Source organism: Triticum urartu, chromosome 2A (genome assembly GCF_056163025.1).
Source record: "Triticum urartu cultivar PI428250 chromosome 2A, HENAU_Tu73, whole genome shotgun sequence".
Lineage (NCBI taxonomy): Eukaryota > Viridiplantae > Streptophyta > Magnoliopsida > Poales > Poaceae > Triticum > Triticum urartu.
In genome coordinates, this window is record NC_141874.1 from 213,107,500 (window position 1) to 213,120,595 (window position 13,096).

The window sequence follows — 13,096 nt, forward strand, 5'->3', positions numbered from 1 at the left end:
GAGTTTTCTGATGTCTCCTCCTCATTACCTCATTAGATGCGTTTAAGCTCAACGTGAGCTGCAAGGCCTCTGCCTGAAGTTGCTGCGCCCGTACGTCCAAAGCCGCCCGCTCTGTTTCTAATCTAGCGTCTTCAGCTGCTAAGGTTTCCTTGACCCGGGCGATCTCATCGCGAACCTGTGCCACCTCTGCCTCATGCTCAGATTGGTTCGCAGGGATGACTGTAACAGTTAACAAAGCCGTAAGCTTATCCATGAGATCCATCAGCACCTGAGCCGGTGAGCGCACAGGGCCTCCTGCCCCGGCTGCTCCTAACCCGGACGTTATCGCCGCTGAGGGCATAGAATTTTGGCCGGGTTGAGTACCAGCCATGAAGACTCCTGCCCAGTTTGGCGACTCTGAGGGGTCCGGAATAGTGTTGCCATCGGAACAGCCCCCAAGCACACCATCTTGAACTTGATACAGCGAATCTGTTGAGCCGGCGGACGAATCACTATCAGAGAGGACGGCCGGCTCACCATCACCTTCAGATCCTTCAGAAAGTTCACCTCCGTGGATGCAACCCACCAAGGCACGCTTCACGACGGGTTGAGCTCGGGCGGGTTTCGCACGCTGAGCTGTCTCAACGAGGTCGGTGCGGCTGTCCGGCTCAGGGCCCGGCTCACCAATCCGGCCAATGAAGACGTGAATTCCGCCAAAGGGGACCCGGTAGCCGTACTCAATTGAGCCGGCGTCGGGGCCCCAGCCTTCGTCGTCGATGTAGATCTTGCCGCGACGACTCTTGGTCATCCGGCCAACTGCGTATCCCTTGAGCCCTTCGAAGCTGCCCTTCAAGAACTCAAATCCACCGTGCGCTGGCGGTTCGAGCCGGCGGCGCAAGCTGGAATTTTTGAAGATGTGTAGCCGAAAAAACCCGCCGAACAGGAGAATAGATGGCGCAGTGCAAGCCAGCTTGGTTGATGTTGATTAAGCTCTCCTGTCAGGGCGCGCTGGGAGCGGCAATTTGGCCATTATTGAACACTGAATCCTGTTGCAATTTTTACTAGTTTGGTACTTGCCCGCTGGACTCCTATTCCATTATTGTAGGCAGATTGGCCTTTGATCCATCGTATATGCACGCACTGCCCTGGGTATCTCCTTCGCCGTACCCTTCATCAGCATACTAACCTCCAGGCCTTGTACGCCTTGAAACCATCGATGCTGCGGTAACTGAAAAAACTATCACAATCGATAGGTGTTTGGATGTCAGCCTTCATCGGTGACTTGCATGAGAGGTGAGACGAGGCTGTCGAGGCATGGCGGCTCTGAGGCCAGGTCATCTTGAGACAGAGACCAGTGATGGCGGACTTTGGCGGAGGCACGGTCAGGCCGGGGTGGCGACTTGCATGTGACAGGCGGTAGATGCTGCGATTGTGGATGCCCACTGGTCTTGCATCGTCGCTTCTGGTCGCATGTCTTTGTCAGAAGTAGTAATTGAAGATTAAACAATTTGATGTGTAGCTTCACCGCCCTTCACGTCACGTACTAGTTGGAGGTACTACGTACTAGTATTTTTCCTTTGGTTTCCCCGCCATGAAGTAGTAGCAGCCACGTATGCCGAGACACCTCGGGACTTGATGGTGCAGGAAAATTGCTTTTACACGGTTCGGACGTGGCTGCAATTATCTTGCGCAGGCGCGCTGAACCAGATCAATCTCCAACGCTAGGTACCCAAGAGGATCACGCCTGAGGACTGTACATAATCAATACAACTCCGAGCTGATATCAATCTCAGACACATGTTTGACTGAATTCTCCAACAGCGCAACAACGGAATTTCGATCTTTGGTCGGATTCGATGGATCACCGAAAGACCCGTGCGGTGGTGTAGTTCTGCATATCTGTCTCACGCATAGTTTCTTTCCAAAAACTAATAATGACGATACGACCTGTAGCGACTCAGCGGCCGCGTGTGAGTTATTACAGTGGAAAACTTTTGTCTGTCTCGGCTTCAAATGGCGACACGGCAAAAATCAATCTAGAGTTGATGGATTGTCCAGTCGCGACGGCGCGCACCGCAACCCTAATTTCTCTTTGACCGAAAACCTTGTATACGTTGCTTTGATTGTTCGTCGGTGATGGCGTCTTCTGTGCCGGCTCTTTTTCACCCAACACATCACGAGCTTCTCGATCCCTGAAGAAAATCCCTCCAAGAACTCAACACCACCGTGCGCAGGCCCCACGGTGGGCGCCAATTGTCGTGGAATTGTCACGGCAGATGTCCTCTTGCAAGGACTTAATCGTGGAGCCATCGCAACTAGGAAGCTTAAAGGGGTTAATCGGGACAAAGGACACGCGAGGTTTATACTAGTTCAGCCCCTTACGGTGAAGGAAGGCCTACGTCTAGTTGGGTTGGAATTTCTTGAGGTTTCGATGACCAGGGAGCGAGATATGCTATGCCCGGTTCTTGATCGGTTGTTTCTTACCCTAAGCCGCCAGCAGGTCGTCCCTTTATATACACGGGTCGACGCCCTATGGCTTACAGAGTCCCGGCCGGCTCATAAACAGTGTCCGGCTTGGTGACTAGTTATTTCTACCTTACAATACAAATTACGCCTTCATGGCGGTTTATCACCATGGGCCATAAATCGCCTGTGGGCCTCTAGACCTTTTATTGAACCGCCATCTTCACGTCTTGGTCTTAGGCTTCAGATGGGCTTCTCTTTGCATAACCCGGCCCCTCCTGGGCAGCTTACGTAAATAGTTATATCCCCAACAGTTCTGGTATGGTTTGCATGGAACTAACCCGGACTGATGTTGTTTTCAGCAGAACTATCATGGTGTTGTTTTTTGTGCAGAAATGAAAGTTCTCCAAATGAGCTGAAACTTTTTGACGATTTTTTTAGAACAAAAGAGACCCCCGAAGTTTGTGGGAGGGCCAGAAGAGCCACGAGGAGGGCACAACCCACCAGGGCGCGCATGGCGGGCCTAGCATGCCCCTGTGGGTTGTGCTCACCTTGAGGCCCATCTTCGCGTGAAATCGACCCCAAAAAAAATCCTATAAATAGAGATCCCATCAGAAATAAACCTAGATCAGAAGTTCTGCCACCGCAAGGCTCTGTAGCCACCGAAAACCAATCTAGACCCCGTTCCGGCACCCTGCCGGAGGGGGAATCATCTCCAGTGACCATATTCATCATCCCGGCGGCCACTGATACATCTCCAACGTATCTATAATTTTTGATTGTTCCATGCTATTATATTATCCATCTAGGATGTTTTATATGCATTTATATGCTATTTTATATGAATTTTGGGACTAACCTATTAACCTAGAGCCCAGTGCCAGTTTCTGTTTTTCCTTGTTTTTGATTTTTACATAAAAGGAATACCAAACGGAGTCCAATTGATGTGCCAATTTTTGATGATTTTTTATGGACCAAAGAAGCCCCCGGAGTAAAAGAGTTGGGCCAGAAGAGTCCCGGGCCATCCACGAGGGTGGGGGCGCGCCCGCTATCTCGTGGATGACTATGGAGACCCCCCCCCCCCTGACGTGAGACCGACGCCAAAAATTCCTATAAATACAAAAACCTCCAAAAAGAAACCTAGATCGGGAGTTCCGTCGCCGCAAGCCTCTGTAGCCACCAAAAACCAATCGGGGCCCTGTTCCGGCACCCTTGCGGAGGGGGGATCCATCACCGGTGGCCATCTTCATCATCCCGGCACTCTACATGACGAGGAGGGAGGGAGTTCACCCTTGGGGCTGAGGGTATGTACTAGTAGCTATGTGTTTGATCTCTCTCTCTCTCTCTCATGTTCTTGATTCGCACAATCTTGATGTATCGTGAGCGTTGCTATTATAGTTGGATCTAATGGTGTTTCTCCCCCTCTACTCTCTTGTAATGGATTGAGTTTTCCCTTTGAAGTTATCTTATCGGATTGAGTCTTTAAGGATTTGAGAACACTTAATGTATGTCTTGCATGTGCTTATCTATGGTGACAATGGGATATTCACGTGATCCACTTGATGTATGTTTTGGTGATCAACTTGCGAGTTCCGTGACCTTGTGAACTTATGCATAGGGGTTGGCACACGTTTTCGTCTTGACTCTCCGGTGGAAACTTTGGGGCACTCGTTGATGTTCTTTGTGTTGGTTGAATAGATGAATCTGAGATTGTGTGATGCATATCGTATAATCATACGCACGGATACTTGAGGCGACATTGGAGTATCTAGGTGACATTAGGGTTTTGGTTGATTTGTGTCTTAAGGTGTTATTCTAGTACAAACTCTAGGATAGATCGAACGGAAAGAATAGCTTCGTGTTATTTTACTGCGGACTCTTGAATAGATCGATCAGAAAGAATAACTTTGAGGTGGTTTCGTACCCTACAATAATCCCTTCGTTTGTTCTCCGCTATTAGTGACTTTGGAGTGACTTTTTGTTGCATGTTGAGGGATAGTTATATGATCCAATTATGTTATCCTTGTTGAGAGAACTTGCACTAGTGAAAGTATGAACCCTAGGCCTTGTTTTGAAGCATTGCAATACCATTTGTGCTCACTATTATCATTAGTTACCTTGCTGTTTTTATATTTTCTGATTACAAAAACCTATATCTACCATCCATATTGCACTTGTTTCACCATCTCTTCTCCGAACTAGTGCACCTATACAATTTAACATTGTGTTGGGTGTGTTGGGGACACAAGAGACTCTTTGTTATTTGGTTGCATGGTTGCTTGAGAGAGACCATCTTCATCCTACGCCTCCCACGGATTGATAAACCTTAGGTCATCCACTTGAGGGAAATTTGTTACTGTCCTACAAACCTATGCACTTGGAGGCCCAACAACGTCTACCAGAAGAAGGTTGTGTAGTAGACATCAAGCTCTTTTCTGGAGCCGTTGCCGGGGAGGTTAGCGCTTGAAGGTATATCTTTAGATCTTGCAATCGAATCTTTCAGTTTCTTGTTTTATCACTAGTTTAGTCTATAAAAGAAAACTACAAAAAATGGAATTAAGTTTGCCTCATATGCTTCATCTTTTTAATGTCTTTCGTGAAAATAAGGATTCCGATAATTGTGCCATAGTGTTAGAAGAAGAATGTATTAAAATGTTTGGAACTAAATCTTTGGATGATGAGCATGATTGCAATGTTGTTAGTATGAATTCTTTGAATACCCATGATGCTAATGATATGCAAAGCCACAAGCTTGGGGATGCTATGTTTGATGAAGATGATATTTTTTGTCCCCCAAGTTTTGATGAGCAAATTTATTATGATGAAAGCATCCCTCCTATCTATGATGATTATTGTGATGACATGTATGCTATAAAGAATAATGATATCCAAGAAACTTGTCATCATGATTTTAACTTTCAATTGTATTATGCCTCACATGATAGTTATTTTGTTGAGTTTGCTCCCACTACTATTCATGAGAAGAAATTTGCTTACGTGGACAGTAATAAAAACTCTATGCTTGTAGATCATGAAAATAATGCTTTATGTGCTGGCTATATTGTTGAATTCATTCATGATGCTACTGAAAATTATTATGAGGGAGGAACATATGCTTGTAGGAATTGCAATAATATCAAGTTTCCTATCTATGTGCTGAAAATCTTGAAGCTACGCTTGTTTTACCTTCCTATGCAAGTTGATTCTTGTTCCCATAAGTTGTTTGATCACAAAATCCTATGCATAGGAAGTGGGTTAGACTTAAATGTGTTAGTCATATTATTCATGATGCTCCCATTATGTTTCAATTCCCATCTTTTATTTGAGCATCATTGAAATCATCATGCCTAGCTAGAAAGGCATTAAAGAAAAGCGCTTGTTGGGAGACAACCCAACATTTATACCTACTGTTTTTGTGTGTTCACATGATTAAGATACTGTAGTAATCATGTTTTATAGTTTTTGTTTCAATAAAGTGCCAAGTAAAGCCTTTAGGATCTTCTTGGGTGATTGTTGTTTGATCTTACTGATAAAAACAGAAAGTATGCGCTCACGAAAATAATTTTCATTTTTTACCAGAGAGAGATAAAAATACCAATTCCAACTGCAGTAGATCAATATACAAATTTTACTGGTCGTCCTAATTTTTCATAATTTTTGGAGTTATAGATGTATTCGAAACCTCCAGATTACTACAGACTGTTCTGTTTTTGACAGATTCTGTTTTCTATGTGTTGTTTGCTTATTTTGATGAATCTGTGAGTAGTATCGGAGGGTATGAACCATAGAGAAGTTGGAATGCAGTAGATATTACAAAAATATGAACTTAGAATGAGTTCACAACAGTACCTAAGTGGTGATTTATTTTCTTATACTAACGGAGCTTACGAGTTTTCTGTTAAGTTTTGTGTTGTGAAGTTTTCAAGTTTTGGGTAAAGATTTGATGTACTATGGAATAAGGAGTGGCAAGAGCCTAAGCTTGGGGATGCCCAAGGCACCCCAAGGTAATATTCAAGGACAACCAAGAGCCTAAGCTTGGGGATGCCCCGGATGGCATCCCCTCTTTCGTCTTCGTTCATCGGTAACTATACTTGGAGCTATATTTTTATTCACCACATGATATGTGTTTTGCTTGGAGCGTCATTTTATTTTATTTTGTTTTGCTTGCTGTTTTAATAATATACGAAGATCTTAAATTCTTAAATATTAGAGAGTCTTCACATAGTTGCATAATTATTCGACTACTCATTGATCTTCACTTATATCTTTCGGAGTAGTTTGTCATTTGCTCTAGTGCTTCACTTATATTATTTTGAGAGTCCTACATAGCATGGTAATTTGCTTTGGTTATGAAACTAGTCCTAATATGATGGGCATCCAAGATGGGTATAATAAAAACTTTCATATAGAGTGCATTGAATACTATGAGAAGTTTGATACTTGATAATTGTTTTGAGATATAAAGATGGTAAAATTAGAGTCATGCTAGTTGAGTAATTGTGAAATTGAGAAATACTTGTGTTGAGGTTTGCGAGTCCCGTAGCATGCACGTATGGTAACCGTTGTGTGACAAATTTGAAGCATGAGGTGTTCTTTGATTGCTTTCCTTATGAGTGGTGGTCGGGGACGAGCGATGGTCTTTTCCTACCAATCTATCCCCCTAGGAGCATGCGCATAGTGCTTGGTTTTGATGACTTGTAGATTTTTGCAATAAGTATGTGAGTTCTTTATGACTAATGTTGAGTCCATCGATTATATGCACTCTCACCCTTCCATCATTGCTAGCCTCTTCGGTACTGTGCATTGCCCTTTCTCACCTCGAGAGTTGGTGCAAACTTTGCCGGTGCATCCAAACCCCGTGATATGATACGCTCTATCACACATAAGCCTCCTTATATCTTCCTCAAAACAGCCACCATACCTACCTATTATGGCATTTCCATAGCCATCCCGAGATATATTGCCATGCAACTTTCCACCATTCCGTTTATTATGACACGCTTCATCATTGTCATATTGCCTTGCATGATCATGTAGTTGACATTGTATTTGTGGCAAAGCCACCACTCATAATTTTTTATACATGTCACTCTTGAATCATTGCACATCCTGGTACACCGCCGGAGGCATTCATATAGAGTCATATTTTGTTCTAGTATCGAGTTGTAATTTTTGAGTTGTAAATAAATAGAAGTGTGATGATCATCATTATTAGAGCATTGTCCCATGTGAGGAAATAGAAAAAGAGAAAGGCCAAACAAAAGAGAAGGCCCAAAAACAAAAAAATGAGAGAAAAATATAGAAGGGGCAATGCTACTATCCTTTTACGACACTTGTGCTTCAAAGTAGCACCATGGTCTTCATGATAGAGAGTCTCTTATTCTGTCACTTTCATATACTAGTGGGAATTTTCATTGTAGAACTTGGCTTATATATTCCAACAATGGGCTTCCTCAAATGCCCTAGGTCTTCATGAGCAAGCAAGTTGGATGCACACCCACTTAGTTTCTTTTGTTGAGCTTTCATACATTTATAGATCTAGTGCATCCGTTCCATGGCAATCCCTACTCCTCACATTGACATCAATTGATGGCCATCTCCATAGCCCATTGATTAGCCACGTCGATGTGAGACTTTCTCCTTTTTTGTCTTCTCCACACAACCTCCATCATCATATTTTGTTCCACCTATAGTGCTATGTCCATGGCTCGCGCTCATGTATTGCATGAAAGTTGAAAAAGTTTGAGAATACTAAAGTATGAAACAATTACTTGGCTTGTCATCGGTGTTGTGCATGATGGGAGCATTTTGTGTGACGAAAATGAAGCATGGCCAAACTATATGATTTTGTAGGGATGAGCTTTCTTTGGCTATGTTATTTTGAGAGGACATAATTGCTTGGTTAGTATGCTTGAAGTATTATTTTTTTATGTCAATATTAAACTTTTGTCTTGAATCTTATGGATCTGAATATTCTTGCCACAATAGAGAAGATTACATTGATGAATATGTTAGGTAGCATTCCACATCAAAAATTCTGTTTTTATCATTTACCTACTGGAGGATGAGCAGGAATTAAGCTTGGGGATGCTTGATACGTCTCCAATGTATCTATAATTTTTGATTGTTCCATGCTATTATATTATCCATCTAGGATGTTTTATATGCATTTGTATGCTATTTTATATGATTTTTGGGACTAACCTATTAACCAAGAGCTCAGTGCCAGTTTCTGTTTTTTCCTTGTTTTTGAGTTTTACAGAAAAGGAATACCAAACGGAGTCCAATTGACACGCCAATTTTTTATGATTTTTATGGACCAAAAGAAAACCCAGAGTAAAACAGTTGGGCTAGAAGAGTCTCGGGCCGTCCACAAGGGTGGGGGCGCGCCCTACCCCCCCCCCCCCCCCCCCCCGGGCACGTCCCCTATCTCATGGATGACTCGGAGACCCCCCCTGGCGTGAGACCGACGCCAAAAATTCCTATAAATACAGAAACCCCCGAAAAGAAACCTGGATCGGGAGTTCCACCACCGCAAGCCTCTGTAGCCACCAAAAACCAATCGGGACCCTGTTCCGGCACCCTACCGGAGGGGAGGTCCATCACTGGTGGCCATCTTCATCATCCCGGCGCTCTCCATGACGAGGAGGGAGTAGTTCACCCTTGGGGCTGAGGGTATGTACTAGTAGCTATGTGCTTGATCTCTCTCTCTCTCTCTCTCGTGTTCTTGATTCGCACGATATTGATGTATCGTGAGCTTTGCTATTATAGTTGGATCTTATGATGTTTCTCCCCCTCCACTCTCTTGTAATGGATTGGGTTTTCCCTTTGAAGTTATCTTATCGGATTGAGTTTTTAATGATTTGAGAACACTTGATGTATGTGTTGCATGTGCTTATCTGTGGTGACAATGGGATATTCACGTGATCCACTTGATGTATGTTTTGGTGATCAACTTGCGAGTTCCGTGACCTTGTGAACTTATGCATAGGGGTTGGCACACGTTTTCATCTTGACTCTCCGGTGGAAACTTTGGGGCACTCTTTGAAGTTCTTTGTGTTGGTTGAATAGATGAATCTGAGATTGTGTGATGCATATCGTATAATCATACCCACGGATACTTGAGGTGACATTGGAGTATCTAGGTGACATTAGGGTTTTGGTTGATTTGTGTCTTAAGGTGTTGTTCTAGTACAAACTCTAGGATAGATCAAACAGAAAGAATAGCTTCATGTTATTTTGCTACGGACTCTTGAATAGATCGATCAGAAAGAATAACTTTGAGGTGGTTTCGTACCCTACAATAATCTATTCGTTTGTTCTCCGCTATTAGTGACTTTGGAGTGACTCTTTGTTGCATGTTGAGGGATAGTTATATGATCCAATTATGTTATCCTTGTTGAGAGAACTTGCACTAGTGAAAGTATGAACCCTAGGCCTTGTTTTGAAGCATTGCAATACCGTTTGTGCTCACTATTATCATTAGTTACCTTGCTGTTTTTATATTTTCAGATTATAAAAACCTATATCTACCATCCATATTGCACTTGTTTCACCATCTCTTCGCCGAAATAGTGCACCTATACAATTTACCATTGTATTGGGTGTGTTGGGGACACAAGAGACTCTTTGTTATTTGGTTGCAAGGTTGCTTGAGAGAGACCATCTTCATCCTACGCCTCCCACGGATTGATAAACCTTAGGTCATCCACTTAAGGTAAATTTGCTACTGTCCTACAAACCTCTGCACTTGGAGGTCCAATAACGTCTACAAGAAGAAGGTTGTGTAGTAGACATCAGCCACCGCGATGAGGAGGGAGTAGTCCACCCTCGGGGCTGAGGGTTTGTACCAGTAGCTATGTGTTTAATCTCTCTCTCTCTCTCGTGTTCTTGAGATGGCATGATCTTGATGTATCGCGGGCTTTGTTAATATAGTTGGATCATATGGTGTTTTCCCCTCTCTATCTTGTTGTGATGAATTGAGTTTTTCCCTTTGAGATTTCGTTGTTATCGGATTGAATACTTTTATGGATTTGAGAGCACTTGATATATGTCTTGCAAATGATACTCATGGTGACAATGGGTTATTATTTTGATTCACTTGATATATGTTTTGCCACTCAACTCGCAGATTCCTGAGGTGACATTGGGGTACTCTACGCATAGGGGTTGATGCACGTTCTCGTCTTTGTTTCTCCGGTAGAAATCTTGGGGCACTGATACGTCTCCAATGTATCTATAATTTTTGATTGCTCCATGATATTATATTATCTATTTTGGATGTTAATGGGCTTATTTTTACACTTTTATATTATTTTTGGGACTAACCTATTAACCGGAGGCCCAGCCCAAATTGTTGTTTTTTGCCTATTTTAGAGTTTCGCTGAAAAGAAATATCAAACGGAGTCCAAACGGAATGAAACCTTCGGGAGCGTTATTTTTGGAACAAACGTGATCCAGGAGACTTGGAGTGGACGTCAAGAAACAATCATGGAGGCCACCAGGCAGGGGGCGCGCCCTCCACCCTCGTGGGCCCCTCATGGCTCCACCGACCTACTTCTTCCTCCTATATATATACATATACCCCGCAAACATCCAGGAGCACCACGAAACCCTATTTCCACTGTCGCAGCCTTCTGTACCCAAGAGATCCCATCTTGGGGCCTTTTTCGGAGCTCCGCCGAAGGGGGATTGATCACGGAGGGCCTCTACATCAACTCCATGGCCCCTCCGATGATGTGTGAGTAGTTTATTTTAGACCTTCGGGTCCATAGCTAGTAGCTAGATGGCTTCTTCTCTCTCTTTGGATCTCAATACAAAGTTCTCCTCGATTCTTTTGGAGATCTATTCGATGTAATCTTCTTTTGCGGTGTGTTTGTCGAGATCCGATGTTGTGGGTTTATGATCAAGTCTATCTATGAAAAATATTTGAATCTTCTCTGAATTCTTTTATGTATGATTGGTTTATCTTTGCAAGTCTCTTCGAATTATCAGTTTGGTTTGGCCTACTAGATTGATCTTTCTTGCAATGGGAGAAGTGCTTAGCTTTGGGTTCAATCTTGCGGTGCTCGATACCAATGACAGAAAGGGAAATGACACGTATTTTATTGTTGCCATCGAGGATAAAAAGATGGGGTTTACATCATATTGCATGAGTTTATCCCTCTACATCATGTCATCTTGCTTAAGGCGTTACTATGTTCTTATGAACTTAATACTCTAGATGCATGCTGGATAGCGGTCGATGTGTGGAGTAATAGTAGTAGATGAAGAATCGTTTCAGTCTACTTGTCTCGGACGTGATGCCTATATACATGATCATGCCTAGATATTCTCATAGTTATTCGCTTTTCTATCAATTTCTTGACAGTAATTTGTTCACCCACCATAATACATATGCTATCTTGAGAGAAGCCACTAGTGAAACCTATGGCCCCCGGGTCTATTCTCCATCATACAAGTTTCCAATCTACTTTATTTTGCAATCTTTACTTTCAATCTATATCATAAAAATACCAAAAAAATTATCTTATTATTATTATCTCTATCAGATCTCACTCTTGCAAGTGGCCATGAAGGGATTGACAACCCCTTTATCGCGTTGGTTGTGAGGTTCTTATTTGTGTGTGTAGGTACGAGGTGACTCGCGCGTGGTCTCCTACTGGATTGATACCTTGGTTCTCAAAACTGAGGGAAATACTTACGCTGCTCTACTGCATCACCCTTTCCTCTTCAAGGGAAAACCAATGCAGTGCTCAAGAGGTAGCAGGCACTCTTTGAAGTTCTTTGTGTTGGATTGAGTATTATGAATCTGAAATTATTTGGTGTTATTTTAGTATGAACTCTTGGATAGATCGATCGGAAAGAATAGCTTCGAGGTGATTTCGTACCCTACAAACAATTTCTTCTTATGTTCTCCGCTCAATAGGAACTTTGGAGTGATTCTTCATCACACTTTGAGGGGTGGTTATATGATCCAATTATATTAGCACTTTTGAGATATTGCACTAGCGAAAGTACGGACCCTAGGCCTCATTTTCAAGCATTGCAATACCGTTTTTGTGCCCGTTTACTATTTTCTACCTTGCTGTTTTTATTTATTCAGATTATAAAAATATATTTCTACCATCCATATTACACTTTTATCACCATCTCTTCGCCGAACTAGTGCACCTATACAATTTGCCATTGTATTGGGTGTGTTGGGGACACAAGAGACTTTTTATTATTTGGTTGGAGGGTTGCTTGAGAGAGACCATCTTCATCCTACACCTCCCATGGATTGATAAACCTTAGGTCATCCACTTGAGGGAAATTTGCTACTGTCCTACAAACCTCTGCACTTGGAGGCCCAACAACGTCTACAAAAAGAAGGTTGTGTAATAGACATCAGCCACCATGATGAGGAGGGAGTAGTCCACCCTCGGGGCTGAGGGTTTGTACTAGTAGCTATGTGTTTAATCTCTCTCTCTTGTGTTCTTGAGATGGCACGATCTTGATGTATCGCGGGCTTTGTTAATATAGTTGGATCATATGGTGTTTTTGCTTCTCTATCTTTTTGTGATGAATTGAGTTTTTCCCTTTGAGATTTCGTTGTTATCGGATTGAATACTTTTATGGATTTGAGAGCACTTGATATATGTATTGGAAATGA